We start from the raw sequence: 23,084 nt of genomic DNA on the forward strand, positions 1-23,084 counted from the left end.
AGTAAGTAGAGCAAGTATTTATCTATTTATATATGTGTTTTGTTTTTCTGAGATAGTATGGCTGACAGCTCCTCTTTAACATCAAATGCCATGAAGCTCTTTGAAAGGCTGGTCTTATCATACCTGAAACTCACCACCAATTACCTGCTTGACCTTCTCCCGTTTGCTCAAAGAACAAACATCCTGTCCAATCTAGTCAAACTGGACACTTGTGCCAGGATTCTCTTCCTCAACTCGGCTCCGCCTTCAACACCATCGGCCCCAGCATACTTGACTACAAAGCTAGTACAACTAAAAGTGCATCTCACCCTCTGCGAGTAGTTGTTGGACTTCCTCTCAAACAGAACCCAAGTGGTGAAGCTTGGCCCCTTTTCCTTGTATGTGCAAACCTCCAAAACAGGAACTCCTCAAGACTGTGTCCTGTCACCTATCTTATTCTCCCGATACACAAACTACTGCACCTAAAGAGCAACTCTGTCAAGACAATCAACTTCGCAGATAACATCACCCCATCATAGGTCTCTTGGACAAGAGTGACGAACAAGCCTACTGCCAGGAGATTACTGCTCTACCACCTCCATTGACCTCTCTCCACTTCAGCCTACCAAAAGGGGGATCCAAATCTACTATCTTGCCTAGGCCCCCATTACATCTTAATCCATCCCTGGGAACACTGCATGCAGGGACCAGAAAAGCAAAGCAAAGGAGGAAAGCCTATGGTTTAAAAGAGCTCAAGGGCTATTTTACACTATGCTGGAGTGGCATAGTATCCATATATATTCAGTAGCACAGTTTTAATGTGCACTCCGTTGTTAGTTGCATTTGCTGCACTCAAGAGTGTCTGTGCGTCATCCTATAGCGCTGCGAGTGGGACCACCTCCACAGGGTTCCACTTGTACCCCTTTTAAAATGGTGGGTCCCAGGCCTTATTGTCGAGCACATAGTTTACTCATATTTTTCTCATTTTCGTCCACGTACCTAAGTAGTCAGCACACATACAGAATTTTGCAGTATACAGTATCAGTATGCAGTATCCTGCTTCAACCCTCCTCTGGAATGCCCTTCCACAACACATCTGTCACTCTCCAACCTTTGATATCTTGAAATGCTCCGTCAAAACTCACTTTTTCCGACAAGCACACGCTTTACCTTAGGCCATTCCCCCTCTGACCTCTGGCCAAGCTGCACTCATACTAGATATCCTAAAAACACTCTCTCTCTAGGTATGACTATTGTATACTACCCCACCTCTTGCCCCACCCCCTCCTCCATTCCTTTATATTCTAAGGGCAGGGCACTCTCCCCTTTTGTGTCTTGGAACGTATTATATATTTTATTCTTCATGTTACTTTTGTCACTGCAATCACGAATTCTGTATTTTGTATATTGGTGTATTCCATTGTCTTTATTAACGTATTATGTATCCCATGTTTGTTTCTTACTATGAACAGCGCCATGGAATATGTTGGCGCTTGATAAATCAATAATAATAATATGCCACCTGAACTGTCAGAGTGCAGTTATTCAATTCACTTCAAAAAAGGAAGAAATGTCATCTGTTTCTGCAATGCATAACAGATGCACGAAAGAAATAATCTTAATGACATGAATAGCAGCCCTCTCCCCAACACCCCCCATCAGGCACAAATACGTATGTCTTGGCTAATACCCACCGATACGACAAGTGTAATTATCTGCTGTGGATTTTTTCACTGAGTATGAAATTAGAACATTTGCGATGGGATCGGTGCAGCGGGCTCTGTGCTCGAGTTTGGCTGGCAGTGCCGCCGTTTGCTTGCCTGACAATAACAGGCTTTTCATTATTATAATTTTTTTCTTCCTTTCCTTCATGTTGTTCCATATTGCCATGTGCGTAGGTACTTGCCCAGATTGGAGCGAGGTTCATCCCCGCACACGCAACCGGCGTATGGCGATAAACAGATGCGTGCCAGTAAATAGAAAAAACTGTCCCACGTCCAAGACAATAAGATACACAACTATAAACGCAAACTGCCAAAGAGAAATAAAGAAATTGAAGAAAAGGGAAAAAAAGAAATATAAACTAAGTTCAATCATTTTCTCTTCCCCGCAGAACTGAACCAGCATCTCTTAAAGAGACACTGAAGCGAAAAAAATAATGATATTATGATTTGTATGTGTAGCACAGCTAAGAAATAAAACATTAAGATCAGATACATCAGTGTAACTGTTTCCAGTTCAGGAAGAGTAGAGAAACTCCAGTTGTTATCTCTATGCAAACAAGCCATTAAGCTCTCCGACTAAGTTAGTCATGGAGAGGGCTGTTATCTGACTTTTATTATCTCAACTGTTCCTGGACTATTTACTTTTCCTCTGCTAGAGGAGAGGTCATTACTTCACAGACTGCTCTGAAAGGAGCTGATTTCAGAGCGATTCTAGGTATGTTTAGAGAGGTTTTCTAAACATACCTAGCGGTTTTGGGTGCGTTTTTCTGCAGCAGATTTCATATATTGTTACAGTAAAAGCTGTTACTGAACAGCTACTGTAACAAAAATGCCTGGCAAACCGCTCTGAACTAGCGTTTTTCAGAGCGGTTTGCGTTTTTCCTATACTTTACATTGAGGACGAAACGCTTCCGAAAACCGCAAACGCGCAGCAGGAGGCGCGTTTGCGGCTTGGCAAAAACCGCAAACCGCCAGTGTGCACCATCCCATTGCAATACATTAGACAAGCGTTTTTAGAGGCGGATGCGGCTGGCGGATCGCTCCAAAAACCGCTCGGTGTGCACTGGGCCAAAGAATCATTTTGAATGCTGAGTGTTGTGTAATCTGCACATATTAGAGAATGATGCAATGTTAGAAAAAAACACTATATACCTGAAAATAAAAGTATGAGAATATTTTCTTTGCAGCTAATCTTCTAGTAATTATTCATAGTACACAACCAATTCACTATATCATATTTTTTTTTTCGCTTCAGTGTCTCTTTAAAGTGAACCCGAGGTGAAAGTGATATGGAGGCTGCCATATTTATTTATATATCCATATTTTAAAGAAAACCTGAACTGAAAATTAAAATTCAAAATAAACATAAACACGTCATTCTTACCTCCCTGTGTAGCGTACTCATCAATCTCTTTCTCCTCTAATGTGTCCTGTTTGTCCATTGATAGCAACTGGCATATAACTGACAGCAACTGATATATTTCAGTTCTAAAAAAATCTTGTCAGAACTGGAACTGGGATCATTGTTAGAAGAAAATGGTGAGCTTCTGAGAGGAACGGACAATGAAGTAACTATGTAATATTAATTTGCAGGTATATCATACAGTAGCCATAGACCCTGAACAAGCATATGTAGATCAGATGTTTCCAACATTATTGTCATATCTGACTGGATTAGCTGCATGCTTGTTTCTGGTGTTATTCACACATTACTGCAGCCAAATAGACCAGCAGGGCTGTCAGGCAACAGGCATTGTTTAAAAGGAAATAAATATGCAGGGCCGGATTTAAGCAAAGGCCGCATAGGCCATGGCCTAGGGCACCACAGGATCAAGGGCGGGTGGGAAGAAGGCTATACTTGGGGGGGGGGGGGGGGGTTGTCAACTGGCTACCTAAACTGGAGGGAGGGGGATCACCAGACTATCTATACAGAAGGGGGAGGATCATCTGGCTTCTTATACTAGAGAAAAGGGGGGTCATCTGACTATCTAAACTGGAAGGGGGTGGGAAGGGATGTCTGGCTACCTATATTAGAGATAAACTGAATAACCTTGCATGCGAGGAATGCGATGAGGGCTAAAACATAACTTTTAATGAATAAATTAACCATTTAATTGAAATCTACGCCTTATTTTGATGCTGATTGATGCAGGGGTGTTTTGTATTTACTATTCAGTGTAAGAGGTTAGTCTAATCCCATCTGACAATATAGTGGATTAGTCCAAACTGCTCTCTCCTCCATACTGCTTCACTATTTACATTTTCGTGTAAGGTTATTCAGTTTAGTTTGAATTCATGTGTATGTAATTTACCTATATTAGAGGGAAGGTCAATGGGCTACCTATACTGGAGGGAAGGGTCACCTAACTACCTATACTGGAGGGGGAAGGGGTCATCTGGCTACCTATACTGAAGGGGGCAGCTGCTAACAGTGGCCTTGGGTGGTAAAGAGTACAAATCCGTCCCTGTAAATATGGCAGCCTCCATATCAATCTCACCTCGTGTTCACTTTAAAACTGACAAAGCTAGTTACACATAACATTGATTGATTGACCTGATCTGAGGCAAAGCTACCTAATTGAAGAACAGAGGTCTGCTCATGCTGTATCCACATACCCCTATGCATTGCCCCTTCCTCTCCTTGTTCCCCCTGATCCCTGTAATCACTCTTAGAAACATTTGACTTTTGGTCACAGTCCACTTTTTAGAGCATAAGATGCAGGCTTGGGAATGGGAGGATGAGAGGCTGGGGGCATTGCAACAGGCCTGCCTCTTCCTGTCTGAAAATGTGACTTTAGCCAAAAGTCAGATTTTCAAGGAGTGATTAGGGCAGGGGTGTCGAACTCAAATACAAAGCAGGCTGACTTTGCATGCTGGGACCTAGTTGCGGGCCAACCTAAATGTCTAGTGGCCACCTCCAGTTCCCAAGTATCTAATGGCTTCCTATAAGGAATAGCAGAGATGCCGCCGCTGAGACAAGCGGCATGGCGGCTATCTCCGCGTATCAGCCTGCGGCCTCTGCCGCGCAGTTACATGCTCAGGTTATGCCTGGTCCTTCCATTGCTCACAGGCTAAGAGCTACGCGCGCGCGAGCAGAGCGACAGGGCCTTTATGCAGCTAAGAGGGGAGTCAGCTGATCATGCGGTCAGCTGACTCCAGCTAGCATCCGCATTGGCTGAGTGACTGGGGCGGCGCTGTGGAGCATGTTGAGTATATATAGAGCAGGCCTGTCAGTAGCTCCGCGTCTGCTTTTGCGAATTCTATATTGCGTTAGCGCTCAGACCCCAGTCAGATCCCAAAGTGTGCTAGAACTAGCCGGAGCTGGGAATCCACACTTAGCCAGATTTTGTTGATAGCTTTAAAGTACTATTGCTTGCTATTGTATATTTGTTAGACTAGTTCCCAGGTGTTGAGACCAAGGACCTCACACCTAAGACTAAGAGATTGCTAATGTTTATCTGTTAGATTAGATCCCAGGTGTTGAGACCAAGGACCTCACACCTAAGACTAGGATTGAGAGATATTACTGTTACCTGATATGACCTTTGGCTTTCCTGACTACTCTCCTGTTCTCTGATTCGGTACTTCCGCCCATCTGATTATCTGTTGCTAACATTGAGTGTACCTGGATACCGAATCAGTCTTCCGCCTTTGTACCTTATCTGTCCGTATGTTGCCGACCTGGCTTGTCTGACCTTTCTGGCTGTCACCTAGCCCTTGGGTGATCAGCCTTACTGTACCATCTGTGACACTTACTCTTCAGGTGTTCACTAGCTGCAAGCACTGCTCTATGGTCACCTGCTCCTCAGGAGGCCATCCTGCAGCACAGTCAGTGGTCTCTACCCTTACAGGTCCACTGGCTGCAATACAGTCTGATTCCCTGCTCCTCAGAGAATCATTGGCTGCAGTAGTGTCTGTATCTCTCGCTTCTCGGGAGATAACTTCTCTGATTACTGTTGCACCAAACACAATACCATATTGGGTGTCGTGTGTCTAGCTATACTAGTATTATTGGTGATTCTGCAGATCACCACATGATCAGGTATAGCATCTGTATTATTGGTGATACTGCAGATCACCAATAATCAGAATATCTGTGTTGCTGACATCAATCATTACACTTCCCTACAACCCCTGTACAGTTCCCTATTGTCTAGTGGTCCTCCCTCCCCTATACAGTTCCCTTGTGTCTAATGCTTCTTCCTACCTCCCCCATATGGCTACCCTGGTGTTCTAGGGCTTCACCTCCAGTATAGCTTCCCTGGTGGTCTAGAGTGGGCAAAACATAATGAAAAGTGAGAAAACCACTTGGGGGCCAAATTTAGTGGCTCTGAGGGCCAGATTTGGCCTGTGGGATGGAGCTTGACATGTATGGATTAGGGGGACCAGGGGGAATGAGGAGAGGAACGGACAACATAAAGAGGTATATCAGGCATGTCCAAAGTGTGGCCCAGGGGCCGAATGCAGCCCACCGAGGCTTTTCTGGTGGCCCACAAAGCTCTTTACAGTTGTTAACTCCATACAGGCCATAGCTGCAGTTTCATCCTACATAGCCATGTACATATGCCTGAAAAACAACAAAAAACAATCCACACAATAAAAATAGTTTCCTCTCTGCTTTCTTTATGATATGATTGGCTTCAGTTGCCAAATGTAAAGTGAGAATCTTGTGCATTTCTCACTGTACGATACATTCCGGAGATAGACGTGTGGATAAGTTAGGTTATATTTCCCACAATCCACTTACAGAGTGGCGGAATGTTAAATTCAGCTGCTGCGCTCCAACATCTGGGGGAGGGGATGCAGCAGATGTTGGGGGGTGGGGGGTGGCGTTCTGCCGCTTTAACATATTTTACATATTGAAGTACAATGGTTGTATTTGTTTCGCTGCAGAAGGTTCAGTGCGAGGTCTTGCATAGCAGCCAGATCCACATCTAAAGGCACTTTCTGCAAATTAAAACGAGATTTTATGGCCGTTCGACGTCGTAATAAATTACAGGAATCCGATTCTGGACCAAATAAAATGCTCACAAAAAGGCGGGCTTGAGTGAGTCTAATTTAAAGATGTCCTGTCTGCAAGTTCCATTGCTATTTGCTTGACAGCCAGGCTCCTCTAAAATTAAACCTGGGTTGGAATAGTGTTGCAAGCCAAACTTGGATCCTCTTGACACAAACCCTGCTGGTTTTGAGGACAGGAAATCAGAGACAGCAATAAAAACCTAAAACTGATGGATTCTATCTTGGAGGCGCCAGGCCATGAATGCTTGGAATAGCAGATGCTCCACTTATTTTTGCCTGAGGAAGTGGGTATGCCCGCACAACGCGTTGCAAGTGGAGTTACCACTCTTGTTGCTTTTGAATAATAAAGTTCTGCTTTTTGAAAATAGACAGCTTGTGTCCGACTACCTGGGGGTAAGTCTACCACTACCTTTTTTTAACGATTTTATATTGATTTCGCTTATTTGGCACCTCTGTACCATTAAACTCAATTGCTTCAGTGATCCACCCTTGATGGATGGGCGTATCCCCATCTTCTTCCAACTACAGAGAGTGACAATTGTACCTGTGTGAGGAAAGGTTCATGATCCTCACCTGCCTTCATAGTAGTTACCTGGAGGTAACCCAGGTTTGTGAGTATATCTACTGATTTACTTACATTATTCCTTCCTAATCAGAACGTACTACACTATTAGGGGCTTTCGGTTTCTTTCCTCGTTTTGTTTTCCATTGGTATTTGTTTGACAGCTTCGCTCCACTAAAATGAAACCTGGGTTTAAATGTTGTTGCAGGCCAAACTTGGGCCTCTTTTAGGTTTTTCTGTTGCCTGTGTCTGCACTGGATAGGTTTTCCCTGATTTCTTGTCACTCCATGTCCTTGACATGAACCCTGCTGGTTTTGAGGACAGGAAATCAGAGGCCGCGATAAAAAAACTAAATCTCATGGGTTCTATCTCATCCCCATCCTACATTTTATGTGTTGTTGGCTCGGTTCCTGTTAGTCCACAAGGTCCTGTTAGAATACCAATTAGAGTAATGTTTTTGTGTGCATGTGTTAGATGAATGCACATAAGGAGGAGTGTAACTACTAATCATGGGGGCCTCCCAATGTGAAACTTTGAAGGGGCCTCCAACATTAACTCACCTTCCCTTTCCTACCCTTGTGACCCTAATATGATGCATCCGCGTCAGATGCGATACTTCCGGCGAAAATACTCTAGTGTAAAAGGGGCCTTAGTGTACAATCTGCATCGGGGCCCATGGATCTGTAGCTACATCACTGCAAAAACCATCAATTTTGCTAATCTGTATTTGCTGCCAGTTTGCTTTCAGTTGCATCAGTATGCTGGGCAGTGGTATAGCTGGGACAATAAACTGACTACATAGTGCAGTAAAAAGCCTGTGTACCCCGCCCCTAATTGTAATCTCACACATTATCCTGAATTATATTAATGGACTAAAAACGGTCAATTAAGCAATGTGTATCTCGCGAACGCACCCATAATGTGGATCCCTCAGCTTAATGTAAGCTGGAATTAGTGCTCTGTCGGAAAAGATGTTTTCCTCTCTAAAATGAAAGCAACGTAACGGATTATTCTCTTTTAAATAAATTCATGCAGCAAATTCCTGGTCCGGCTAATGTGTCGGACATAATTAATAAAGATGTCATCGGCGGGCGAGTCACGTTAAAGTGGGACATTATAAATCTGTCAGCCCCCTTCTTCTGCCGTCTGATGGATGCATACTTTCCGGCTTAAACATGCGGCAATCAATAACTCAGATACCTGCCGGCCCCTATGAAATATGCCATGTTTATAAAGAGGAGGACGCCACATTCTGGCCCGGAGGTACAGAAACACATTTTAGGGAGTTGAGTAAAATAGGCCCAACTTCTTAAAAAAGGGCTCTTCCCATACAGCTCCAAAAGGGAGTGTGTAATGATGCCTTCATTTCATGTATTAGGTTTAGTGTAAAAGAAAAACATATAACCTATAAGTGTCAAAACATTATTTCCCCAGCAAATATAGCCCAAGGCAGAGCTTGTATGTTAGCACTGCACTTTATGTTATGTACTCCTGACAAAGCCCTTCAGGGCGAAACATGTTGACTGGGGTGTGGTTGGCACTGTATATATTAGCACTATAATGATTTTACCCTAGCTACCCTTTATCCAGTGGCGTAGCTAAGGAGCTGTGGGCCCCGATGCAAGTTTTACATGGGGCCCCCCAAGCACTGTATACATGACAATTGATACGGCGCACCAAAACCTGCCAATGGCAACTACAGTGTCAGAGGTACAAGAAGGGGATGGGGAACAGTTTGTTAGTGATTACCACTATTTAATGTATCTATAGAAGTGATTATTATGAGCACAGGACCAATAGAGAGCTAATACTGTAGTTGAGGGCCCCGATGCGGTCGCTACCCCTGCACCCCCTATTGCTACGCCCCTGCCTTTATCTTGGTGTTGACACCTATGAATATTGTGTGAGCTGGAGAGAGGTTGAATTTTTGGTGTATACAGCCAAATATGCAACGCCACACCTCTCTCTCAGACTGTCACATGTTACTACTGTGTAGCACTGGGAATTAGGGAATAGCGACCCCCCCCCCCCGCCCCTGAGCATAAGGGTGGTGGGGATCAACCAGGACCTCCCCAGTATATCCCCTCCCTTATTATGGCACAGTATGTATGACAATTAGGTGCACACCTTGTTTGTTGAGAAATGACAGAAAGATTGATTTCCTTTCTAAAATATTTAATAAAGTTTAAACTTTTATTGCACAATAGGGTTTGTTCGTATGGACACGCTTGCATGCAATATTTCCCTGTACACACTTACAGTTTGTTTGCATTAAAGCGGATCCGAGATGAAAAACTAACTATAACAAGTAACTTGTCTATATACAGTATCTTATCTAAAGTTTAGATAGTTTACACAGCAAATCTGGCTGCAAACAGCTTTAATAGAAAATGATTATTTCTTCCTGTGATACAATGACAGCAGCCATGTTGTTTGTAAACATTACAGAGGCTGGCTTATCTGTATCGAGCAAAAAAAAAGGAATCCCCCCTCCTCCTCCCTTCTGCCTCTGAAATCAATGGCTAGTAACACCTCCTCCTCCTCCTGCCCAGACAGAGCTCCCATGAGCCCTTGCTACTGCCAAGGCTCTCTGAAAACCTGTGGGCGTGGTTTATTTAGTTAGATGTGGAGCACCATCTGCTGGTATGACAGACAAACTAAGTAAGTAAAAGGCTCTTCATTTATTGGTGTGGCGTAAAGATGTATTTGTGTCGTACAGGACGTGACTAGCGGGCCATACATCTACTGATTTTTGTCCCAGACATCTATTGCCTCAACATATCAGACCAAAATTAATTGAAAATCAATTGATCAATTATTCAAAAGTGTGATGGGACACTTTGAAAACTCTCTGTGCAAGGGGGTCAGAGCAGGAGTGGTGGGCAATCGATGGCCGCATAGCATTGTATCGAGCAGTACAATGCTTGTGGTTCCATTGATGATTGATAGATTTCCGCTGAAATCTGTTGAAACTGAGTTTGCAGTGCGTTGTCGGAATCAATCACTATCCATTTAAATTGAAATGGGTGAAAGATCAATTGGCTTGGCATATTGGGCTGTAATCAACCTACGGATGTCTAGCCTCTCTCTATCAGGCATATATACTGTATATAAAGCAGCCACTACTATAAAGAGTAACCTTACCACACAATTAAACTTCACCCCAATCAGTAGCCGATAGCTTCTTTCCCCGGAGAAATCCGGCTGATATTGAGGTGAAACCCCTCCCACAGTGTGATGTCATGGTAGCGTCCTGTCTCCTCATTGCACTGTGGGAAATAACAGCTGCTTCCACTGTGTTGCACTGTGGGAAATCCCTGTGTGTGTGTGTGTGTGTGTGTGTGTGTGTGTGTGTGCGTGCGTGTGTGTGTGTGTGTATGTGTATACATACATACATACATACATACATACATACATACATTTTTTTTCATGCCTAACAGCAGTAAAGTTGCTGACCTGCAGGCTCACAGAGGATCAGACAACATGAACAAATTACACGGTGAGTATCAATCGATTCTTGATCTAAATTCTATTTTTTAACTTCTTCCTTTGCAATGTCTCGATTTATTTTTTCCTCCTACTAAACAAAACAAAAAACACTAGCTGTGCTGCCAAATGCCATGGAACTAGACTTAACATGATGCATTCAGTTGTTTTTTTATATGTTTTATGGAGAGTATGGTAATATTTAACATTTGCTACTCGACAGGCTGCAAGTAGTAGTACCCTCCAAAGAAGAGCCGAAAGACTCTCAAGCTCTGGTCCCCACTGTCACAAGACATCTGTAAGTATCGGGCTTTAAATTAAACATACTCTGTATTGGACAACTTCTTGAAACAAATATATTGCAACAACAGCTTCCTCTTTCGATATCAGACCGGGAAATTGAATCCGCTCCCTTGCATAGATAGTCTGGAGGAAGCCGCTAAGGGCTCAGTATAGTGCTACAGTAGGAAGGCAGAGCCAATTGTCCTTATCTGGAGCAGACAGTTTTGCCGATGAAATCTTACACAGTATTGAATAAAACTGTGAATTATTAACATAGAACCCTGCAGCCTTTTGTGCCGCAAGGCTCTATCGCCTGTCTTGGTGAAATCCAAGCCTGTGTTCTCTTGTGCCCCTGGAGAGAATTGAAGTTCAGTTCATGGAACGATTAAAAAAAAAAAAAAAGAGGAACTCTTTGGTATTTTGTTACGCGTCAGAAAAAAACATTCCTGGGACAATCGTTGCAGCGCTGAAAAGTCCTCAGATTGTACTGAACAAGTTCAAATTACAAAATACTATTCACCAATTTTTCAAGGGGGGGGGGGGGGGGGAGGGGGCGGGTTTGGAATAAAATAACTCCTGTGTTGCTGGTTGTGGTGCTGCCAGCAAATTAGTTTTACAAGGAAAAAAAATCTCCAAGCACTTATGAAGGACAGTGTAGGATATTGCGACAACTTGATCTAGCCTAATGCATGTGCTCACATAGGGCCACAAGGTGACCTTCGCCTTCTAATGAAGACATGAAATAAAGAACCCACACCGAATCGATCTAAAAATACCAGCAGTTAAACTCTAAATGGTTTATGGCTGTTCAGATTTAGTTAAGGCATACCGGTCGGTTTTTACTCCCACCACAACCCATTTAACTGTTGCATAGCTGGGAATGAAGAACAAGGAGGACACTGGTGACACACTTGCTCACCAGACCAGAAAGTCACATGGTCTTGTATGACTGGCATTAGGAATGCACAATCAGCCTCTGAGAAATCAGGAGAGAGACTTCCCAGGCTCCCTTGCAGTATTGGCAGGGATGTTCTACCATATTTTTTTTTATCTTGAACCCCCTGCTCCCTCTTCCTGAACTACCAACCTTACTTTCCTCCAATAAAGGGGTCCATCCTACAGATCAGGTGTTTTGTGGCTACGCTTGTTATGGGTGTGATGGACATGATTACCACACTTGTTTATGACCCTTGCAAGATGGACGGCCCCCTCCATGATTTGTATTTACCAAGCAGGTATAGACCAGAGGCACCAAAAGTATAAAAACAAATATTAAAAGTTTTAAAATGCTTTGGAGGCAGTGGTGGACTTACCTCCTGTAAGCAGACCCAAGAGGCTGTATTTATTCAACAAAGTATTTATTGGGTATACTCCAGGGGGATTTCGCAACGCGTTTCACAGGCTTTGCACCCGCTTCATCAGGCAATAAACAATAGGAGCATACATCAGCAATTGGTCAGGGACACGCTCGGCGACTAGGCGCCTGCTTGGTCATATATATCCACCCTTGGTGGAGGGGGATACCCCTTCTTTCCTACTGTCTACAGAGTGCGACTTCTTAATCCTGAGTGAGGACAGGAGAATCTCCTCACCTGCCTACACAGTGGTTGCCTGGAGGTAACCCTGGTTTGTGAGTATAAAATTATACTCTTTCAATACTCCACTTGTTTTAACATATTACACTATTGGGCTCTCGGTTTCTCTTTTACATATGATTTGTATTTACACCACTTAGGGCTGGATTTCTGGGAGGGCCACAAAGACCAGGGGCTTTGGCGGCTGCAGCCAAACGGGCGGCTCGACATGGAAGAGAGGTGGCTACATATGGAGGAGGAGGATGAAAATGGTAAAAGAAAGCTGCAAATGGGGAGCAACGTGTTGAAGAGGGGTGCTGCTGTTCACGAGAGCTGTACATGAAAGAGAGGCGCTGTTGTAAATGGATAGCTGCAAATGGAAGAAAAGCAACAAGAAAGTTGGCCTAGGCGCGCTAAAAGTATAAAGTCAGCCTTGCGATAGGGAGAGAACTTTGCCTCTGCAAGCTTTCAGTTTAACCAGTTGAGGACCACAGGTTTACACCCCCCTAGTGACCAGGCTATTTCTTACAATTCAGCACTGTGAAGCCTTAAGTTTACTGCACAGCCATACAACTTAGCACGCAAATGAATCTAACCTCCTTTTCTTGCCAGTAACAAGGCTTTCTTCTGGTGGTTTCTGATTGCTGCGATCTTTAGTTTTTTTGTATTAATTGAAATGATTATAAAAAAAAAACCAAACCCTTTGTTCTTTAATCTCCCTCCCCCCCACAATTGTCCCTGTACCGCGATCGGTACACAGTCCTATGCCTACATGGCATAGGACTATGGCAGGGATTAGATTATGACCCCATGTGAGGGACAGTTAGGTGACAAGGCAGTCACTTATACAGCGCTGCGGGAGATCGCTGCGCTGTTTACATTTATTATCCCCGTTACGGTTAAAAACAGCCTGCCAGCCATAATAGCGGGCTGGCAGGCTGATTATGGATCACCGCTCTTCCTTGCAACGGGTGCTCGTGCTCATGCGAGCTCCCGTCTACTCTCATCACAGGATGCCGCCATTTGGCATTAGGTGGTCCTGGGGGAGCCACTCTGCGGCCGCCAATTGGCGTTAGGCGGTCGCAGAGTGGTTAAAGGAATAGGGAGGATACAAGAGTTGAAGCAGTGAGTAACCAGTATTTATGGAGGTAGTGAGTTTTTGAATCAGATTCTGGATGAAGCTCAGCCTGATCATTGGCTAAAGGGAACAGCCTTTACCTGAAATAAAACAGGAAATGTTGTTCATACCTTTTGCGCAACAATCATATGTGTACTTTTTTTGTATGTTTTTTAATAAAGCAGTCTTTCTATAGAATGAACATACCCACCCTGGCCCTCCTCTGTGGGGCATGTGGATCTTGAAACTTTGTTGAAGAGTCTCAAGTCCTGTCCTTACGGAGCACCGAGCACACTGTTACCGGTACAGGCTGTTTTATGTCTGGGCTTGAAGGCTGTACAACACTTTTACTAACACAATTTATTATTGCCGTCTTCAGTACACGCACTGCCGTGACAACAGAATACCTTTCATGAGATTATAAAAGGGGAATTCTCATCCTGAAATGGGACTTTTATTATCCCAAGAGCTCATACATAAGAATGTCTATAAATAACGTTCCTAAGTGTTCCCACAACATCGTTATAAACCACAAAATGATCTGAGGATGGAGAAGATGATCCTCTCTGCTCCATCCCGACTGCAGCTCTGTGGAGGCACATCATTACTTGGGATTGCTTAAAGGGAATTTACAAGGTAATTTGGTTGACCTACTGTATATTTCAGCCTATGTTTGGCCTATCCTTAAAACAATTTTTTAGTCATGGATGGTGAGGAAAGTGGCTACAACCTCTTTTTTATGATTTGTATTGCTGCCATTGTTGACTTATTTGGGCTACAGTTAGCAGCAGCGACTCTAAACCAGACGCTGCTGAGCACTAACCACTGGTGTCTCAATATAGATGACCAACCACAAATGTCCATAAATGCACCACAATATTCACAATGGTGTGCAAGACTTTGTTTCCCTGTCAAACTATTACGTATAGAGGCATATAATTGGCCCCAAATGTATTCTGCAGCAGGCTAAAAACCCCAAACATAATGCCAAAGTCACTAAGAACTATCTTCATGTAAAGAAGAAGTCCTGGAAGTGATGGTATTGCCCCCCACATAGCCCTGATCTCAACATCATTGGGTATGTCTGGGATTACATGAAGAGACAGAAGCATGTGAGGAAGCCTAGAGCCACAGAAGATCTGTGGTTAATTCTCCAAGACGTGTGGAACAACCTACCAGCAGAGTTCCTTCAGCACTGTGTGCAAGTGTACCTAGAAGAATTGATGCTGTTTTGAAGGCCAAGGGTGGTCACACCAAATGTCGATTTGATTTAGATTTCTCTTTTGTTCATTCACTTCCAGTTTTAAATGCATTCTTTGCATAGTTTTTTTTCCACACCCGTCTAAAATGTTTGTAAACACATAAATACGCTGTATAAATCAATATAATAATAATACTACAGTGTTGCTCAAAAGTTTGTGAATCCTTTATATATATGAATGTGACCTAAAACAATCGTTTAACCACTTGAGGACCACAGTGGTACATCCCCCTAAAGACCAGGCATATTTTTAATAAAATGGCCACTGCACATTTTTAATAAAATAGCCACTGCAGCTTTAGGGCCAAGCTGCAGGGCCGCACAACACAGCACATGAGTGATTCCCCCCACCAACAGAGCTCTCTGTTGGTGGGGTCTGATCGCCCCCCCCAGTGGTTATTTACTTTAAATAAATATTTATGTTATAATTTTTTATTATTTTTTCACCATTTCTTTTTTTTTTTTTTTTTATTAAAGAGACTCCGTAACAAAAATTGCATCCTGTTTTTTATCATCCTACAAGTTCCAAAAGCTATTCTAATGTGTTCTGGCTTACTGCAGCACTTTGTACTATCACAGTCTCTGTAATAAATCAACTTATCTCTCTCTTGTCAGACTTGTCAGCCTGTGTCTGGAAGGCTGCCAAATTCTTCAGTGTTGTGGTTCTGCTATGAACTCCCCCTTCCAGACCCCTCTCTGCACACTGCCTGTGTGTTATTTAGATTAGAGCAGCTTCTCTCTTCTCTCTTATCTTTTACAAGCTGAATAAATCGTCCTCTGAGCTGGCTGGGCTTTCACATAGTGAGGAATTACAGACAACGGCAAAGCTGTTTGCAGGAAGAAAAGAGCAGCCTGAAACTTCAGTGCATGAGAGATGCAGGGGGGAAGAAACACACAAATGATCTCTTGAGATTCAAAAGGAAGGCTGTATACAGTCTGCTTGTGTATGGATGTATTTTCTATGTGTGGACATACTGTACATCAACCTACTTCCTGTTTTGGTGGCCATTTTGTTTGTTTACAAACAAACTTTTTAAAACTGTTTTTAACCACTTTTAATGCGGCGGGGAGCGGCGAAATTGTGACAGAGGGTAATAGGAGATGTCCCCTAACGCACTGGTATGTTTACTTTTGTGCGATTTTAACAATACAGATTCTCTTTAAACAGAAACCGTGACCAAGCATTCAACTTCATCCCAATCAGTAGCTGATACCCCCTTTCCCATGAGAAATCTTTTCCTTTTCACAAACGGATCATCAGGGGGCGCTGTATGGCTGATATTGTGGTGAAACCCCTCCCACAGGAAACTGTGAGGACCATGGTCCTGGCAGTCTCCTGTCTGTGAACCTCGTTGCATTGTGAAAAATAACAGCTGTTTTTACTGTTTACAGCGGTTTCTAACTTTTGTGGGATTTTAACAATACAGATTCTATTTAAACTCTCCCTCCCCCCAGCCGGCCAATCATGGCGATTGGCTGTCATAGGCTTCTGCCTATGACAGCCGATCGCTCTCTTGTCCCCCCCGGGGACAACCGTGTCACACGGCTGTCCCCAGTACAGCACTGCTGCTGATCGCAGCGCTGCACATGTCATTAGACGGCAATGTCGCCATCTAACAGTCTGAGACTGAAGGCGGGGCGGAGCTCCGCCCCCGGAGCAGGAGATGCGGGCGCAGCCTGCACGCGATCTCCAGCACAATGCAGCCCCAGGACTTGACGCCGATCGGCGTTAGGCGGTCCTTGGGCTGCTGCGCTGCCACGCCCATCGGCATTAGGTGGGCCTCAGGAGGTTAAACAAGTTGGAAGTTGGAAGGGTAGTTGGAAAAAAACTAGGTAAAGAAACGAGGATCATCTCAGAAAATTAGTTATTGATAACCCATAAAGCTTGAAAAGTTTACAAGACTGTCACAGGCCTCAATTCACTAAGCTTTATCAAACACTTTATCAAACGTTTGATAATTTACCGCATGGGTAAAATCTAATTTTGAATTCACCTCTACCAGCTAGTGAAGACTGATGCCTCATCACTCCTTCACTGCACCTCCCCATTGGCCAGAGGATCCAGCTATTAGGGCTTGTTCACACCTAGGGCGTTTTCACCTTTAAGCGCCCCAAAAGCACTTGTGCCAGGGGCGTAGCTAGAAATCACTGGGCTCCATAACAAAATTCTGTTTGGGGCCACCCCATCACACCCCGAAATTAGAGTAACCTCACTCCCCCCCCCCCCCCCCCCCCCCCAAGCGGTATTAGGATGGCCATATGTGTTCCTCCCCCTTAAGCATTACTAAGCCATGTACCCACGTTTGAAACAACTGACGAATGACAGATTTTTGCCATTTTGAAACACTATTTTGTTGAAAAAAAAAACTGCACACTTTTACACACACAAACACACTGTATATACACCCTCATGGACAACATGGACACCGCACACTTTGCACACACACACACTGTATATACACACATGCACACAAGGAGACCGCACACTGTACATGCACAGTCAAACGCACTGTACATACACTCACGCACACATAGACACTGCACACACAAACGCACTGTATACACACTCACACATACATGGACACTGCACATTTGGCATGCACACACAAACGCACTGTATACACACTAACTCTTACATGGACACTGCACACTTGGCACGCAAACACAAACACACTGCGTACACACTCACGCAGGCATGGACACTGCACACTTGATATGCACACAAAAAACGCACTGTACACACAAACCCATACATGGACACTGTACACACAAACGCACTGCATACACACTCATGCATACATGGACACTGCACACTTGGCAGGCACACACAAACGCACTGTATATACACTCATGCATACATGGACACTGCACACTTGGCAGGCACACACAAATGCACTGTATATACACTCACGCATACATGGACACTGCACACTTGGCACACACACACACAAACGCACTGTATACACACTCACGCATACATGGACACTGCACACTTGGCAGGCACACACAAACGCACTGTATATACACTCACGCATACATGGACACTGCACACTTGGCACACACACACACAAACGCACTGTATACACACTCACGCATACATGGACACTGCACACTTGGCAGGCACACACAAACGCACTGTATACACACTCACGCATACATGGACACTGCACACATGGCATGCACACACAAACGCACTGTATATACACTCATGCATACATGGACACTGCACACTTGGCACGCACACACACAAACGCACTGTATACACACTCACACATACATGGACACTGCACACTTGGCACGCACACACACAAACGCACTGTATACACACTCACACATACATGGACACTGCACACTTGGCATGCACACACAAACGCACTGTATATACACTCACACATACATGGACACTGCACATTAGGCACGCACACACAAACACACTGCGTACACACTCACGCATACATGGACACTGCACACTTGGCACGCACACACACAAACGCACTGTATACACACTCACGCATACATGGACACTGCACACTTGGCACGCACACACACAAACGCACTGTATACACACTCACGCATACATGGACACTGCACACTTGGCACTCGCACACAAACGCACTGTATACACACTCACGCATACATGGACACTGCACACTTGGCACTCACACACAAACGCACTGTGTAACCACTCTCACACATACAAGGACACTGCACACTTGGCACGCACACACAAAAACACTGTATATACACTCACATACATAGACACCGCACATTTTGCAGGCACAAACAAACACACTGTGTATATTCACACTCACAAAGTCAAACTGATGCAATGTTCACAGCACACTCACAAAATAAATACTCATGAATGCTATTTCACACTCACAAAACCTGCCACACATTAACACTGACACCCCACACACCCTAGAAACACACACACACACACTTTTACCTATAGACAGGGACGTAGCAATAGGGGTTGCAGAGGTTGCGACCGCATCAGGGCCCTTGGGCCAGAGGGGCCCCGAAGGGCCCTCCCTCAAATACAGTATTAGCTCTCTATTGGTCCTGTGCTCATAATAATCAATTCTATAGATACTTTGATTAGTGTTAATCATTAACAAACTGTTCCCCCTCCCCTACTTCCACTTCTGACACTGCGGATGTCCTTGATTGGTTTTGGTGCGCCGTATCAATTGTTATGTATAGAGTGCTTGGGGGGCCCCATTGTAAAACTTGCATCAGGGCCCACAGCTCCTTAGCTACATTACTACCTATAGCTGGAAGGGTGCTGCATCTTGGGCCAGGCAGCACAACAGTCCTCTCCTCTCTCTCTCTACATGGGCCCCTTCCTTCAGTACTCTGCCCGGCTGGTATAGGTGGCGGGGCCATGCACGGTATGGGTGGAGTGAAAAAATGTGAAGTGGCAGATCCACAGCCAGCTCTTCCTTGTTCTGGACCTGCCCGTAGTAAAAACAAAGTGTCAGGATCTATCATTGTGCAGAGAGGTAGCAGGTGGAAAATAGTCCCATTTCACCTGCTTGCCTCTCTGCAATATGCATGGAAAGGAGCATTCTGGGGCCATAAATACAGCACTGTAAAAAGGAAAAACACACAACAGGCAGCATCAGCGTGCCCCCTAGCGGCACAGGGCACCATAGCAATTGCTATGCCTGCTATAGTGATCCCTATGCCACTGGCTTGTGCAATGATTCCCTATGAAAGTGTTCACATATCAGCGGTTAGATTCCGCTCCGCTCCCCAAAGTGCTGCCTGCACCATTTTTGGGGCAATTTGCCTCAATGAAAGGAATAGGGAAATCGCAAAACGCTTGAAAAAGTGCTTTGTATAGCGATTTCCCTAGCGCTTTTAAGAATAAATACATTGTATTAATTATTTTCCAGGTCAAAGAGTTCACTTCCTGACTGACATCAGGAAGTGACAAAACAAATCACTAGATGTGAACAAAGAGGGGAGGGGGGGGGACGGGTAATTTGATTATGAGCAAATTAATTTGGATTCTATTGTTTCATACACAAATAGAGCTCAATGTAATGTAAATGTAAAATACTGTGTGGATTGAAGGCAGCTTTAGGGCCAGGCCGCATTAAGAATTGCAAATTACAATCTCTAAAGGTGGCCACACATGATACAATAAAATGATCTGATTTTACAGCAATTCGATAAAAAAATCATATTTCCCGAAAAATCTAATTTTTTACTTGACAAAAAAATCTGAACGGATTTCCCATTTTTATTCGATAAGTCGATCGGGAATGGTGGATTTTCTGATCAATTTTTATGTAAATTGAATGGTGTGTGGTAGATTGTCAATTTATTAATATACACCCCCTAGCAATTTTCTCACGAGTTTCCAATCATTGTTATCATGATTGAGGAAAAAAGTATTTAACATGTGTGTGGTACATTGGTCAGATTTTTGAAATGTTACAATCAGTCAGAAAATTTGATCGCAGGGGCTCAGGGCAGGACGAGTGGCGCTTTCGTCATTGCCAATTAGCAGGCATAAGTTTGCTATGCTACTCTGATAATGCATGTTAACTTTGATAAGGCGTGCTAACCAGGGCTATGGAGTCGGAACAATTTTTGGGTACCTGGAGTCGGAATCGGGAGAAAATGCACAGGCTCTGACTCCTAATGAATTTAAACTGTGATTAAAATAGAAAATATGATAAAATGTTCAATTTTGCAGATAATAGTCATCATACATTTATATATACACAGTAAGGCCCGGTTCACATTAGCGGTTGCTATCCGGAATCGCCGTGCCGGAGCCGTGCCGGAGCCGGACCGCATGCGGACCGGACGAAACGGACGCACGGCATAGCAATGAAAGTCTATGCGACCGTTCACATGCGTCCGTTTCGTCCGGACCGGAGCCGGACCGGATCCGGACTCCGGCGTCCGTTCCAACATGCGCTATTTTTTGGTCCGGCTGGTCCGGCTGACGTATCCGGACCGGAGCCGGAATGTTGCATCCGGCCAATGGAAACCAATGAGAACCGGAGAGCGCACAACACACTGGCTATAAAAACCGGATGTTGTACCACACTTCCTATGCAGACTCTATGGTATGGTGGCCATTTTGGATGGGGACCACATGGCACCAGCGTTCACAGAGTGGAGCAGCAGTGACTTCATGCTGGAGCTCTTTGGCAGCAATATGGAGCAGGATCTGTCTGATAGCGGGGGGGGTGAGGCCCTACACATCAGAAGACCTCATCCTACAGGTGCAGCAGGTACCAGCCCTGTGGGACAAGGGGGATGCGGACCACAGCAACATCAAAAAATGCAGAGGCCTGTGGAAAAAAATTGCCAAGCTGTATGTGGAGGACTTTGAGAACTTGAGCAAGAGACAGCAAGGCACAGAGGGTATGTTGACTAGAAGTTTTTTTTGGGGGGGGGCTTGTGGTTTAAGCTTGTGATGTATTCAACTTTTGCTATGGATTTGTGTCACCCACGTGTTGCCCACCCACCCGTGGCCCACCCACCTGTTCCCCACCCACCTGTACCCCACCTGTGATGTATCACACCCACCTGTACCCCACCTGTGATGTATCCCACCTGTGATGTATCCCACCCACCAGTACCCCACCTGTGATGCATCCCACCCACCTGTACCCCACCTGTGATGTATCCCACCCACCTGTACCCCACCTGTGATGTATCCCACCCACCTGTACCCCACCTGTGATGTATCCCACCCACCTGTACCCCACCTGTGATGTATCCCACCCACCTCTACCCCACCTGTGATGTATCCCACCCACCTGTACCCCACCTGTGATGTATCCCACCCACCTCTACCCCACCTGTGATGTATCCCACCCACCTCTACCCCACCTGTGATGTATCCCACCCACCTCTACCCCACCTGTGATGTATCCCACCCACCTGTACCCCACCTGTGATGTATCCCACCCACCTGTACCCCACCTGTGATGTATCCCACCCACCTCTACCCCACCTGTGATGTATCCCACCCACCTGTACCCCACCTGTGATGTATCCCACCCACCTCTACCCCACCTGTGATGTATCCCACCCACCTCTACCCCACCTGTGATGTATCCCACCCACCTCTACCCCACCTGTGATGTATCCCACCCACCTGTACCCCACCTGTGATGTATCCCACCCACCTCTACCCCACCTGTGATGTATCCCACCCACCTGTACCCCACCTGTGATGTATCCCACCCACCTGTACCCCACCTGTGATGTATCCCACCCACCTGTACCCCACCTGTGATGTATCCCACCCACCTGTACCCCACCTGTGATGTATCCCACCCACCTCTACCCCACCTGTGATGTATCCCACCCACCAGTACCCCACCTGTGATGTATCCCACCCACCTGTACCCCACCTGTGATGTATCCCACCCACCTCTACCCCACCTGTGATGTATCCCACCCACCTCTACCCCACCTGTGATGTATCCCACCCACCTCTACCCCACCTGTGCTGTATCCCACCCACCTGTGCTGTATCCCACCCACCTGTGATGTATCCCACCCACCTGCGATGTACCCCACCTGTGCACATAAAACATACACAATGACCAATTATTATACATCAATTTATTGTAAAAAATTAATACATTTAAAATCACTCAAACTTGAAACTCCAAAATAAACACATTTCAACAAAACATATTAAAAACCAAACATTCACCCTCGTCCAGGTGGTGTGGTAAAATAAAGTCTCAGTTGGTCCCTGTTCCGCAGTGACACTACCCTTGGCCTGGTTGCATACCTCCGCAGGGGCATTAGTGGAAGCACATTCGGGGGTTCCGGAGTCTCTCTTTCCTCCTGCCGCACAAAGTTGTGGAGGATGCATGCTGCCTTCACCACGACAACTGCGTTGCCCGGTTTCAGCAGCATGGGCGTGTGGAACACCCTCCACTTTGACACCAGGATCCCAAATGTGCACTCCACCATTCTCCTTGCACGGCTCAACCGAGCATTGAAGTGTAGCTGGCTGGCATCAAGTCCCCTGTCTAGGTACGGACGCATTACATGGTCGGACAGGGCGAAGGCCTCGTCCCCCACAAACACA

At 45.1% G+C, this 23,084-nt stretch overlaps 1 long non-coding RNA gene across 2 annotated transcripts in view; it reads left to right on the forward strand.

Annotated features, from left to right (window-relative positions):
• Positions 1 to 23,084, forward strand: part of LOC137520870 (uncharacterized) — a 203,425-nt gene that overhangs the window by 161,507 nt on the left and 18,834 nt on the right. For both annotated transcript variants that reach the window (XR_011021955.1, XR_011021956.1), the window contains exon 2: positions 10,994 to 11,068. This is a non-coding gene — a long non-coding RNA (uncharacterized lncRNA). The remainder of the gene's footprint in view (positions 1 to 10,993; positions 11,069 to 23,084) is intronic.

The sequence above is a fragment of the Hyperolius riggenbachi genome, chromosome 6 (genome assembly GCF_040937935.1).
Source record: "Hyperolius riggenbachi isolate aHypRig1 chromosome 6, aHypRig1.pri, whole genome shotgun sequence".
Lineage (NCBI taxonomy): Eukaryota > Metazoa > Chordata > Amphibia > Anura > Hyperoliidae > Hyperolius > Hyperolius riggenbachi.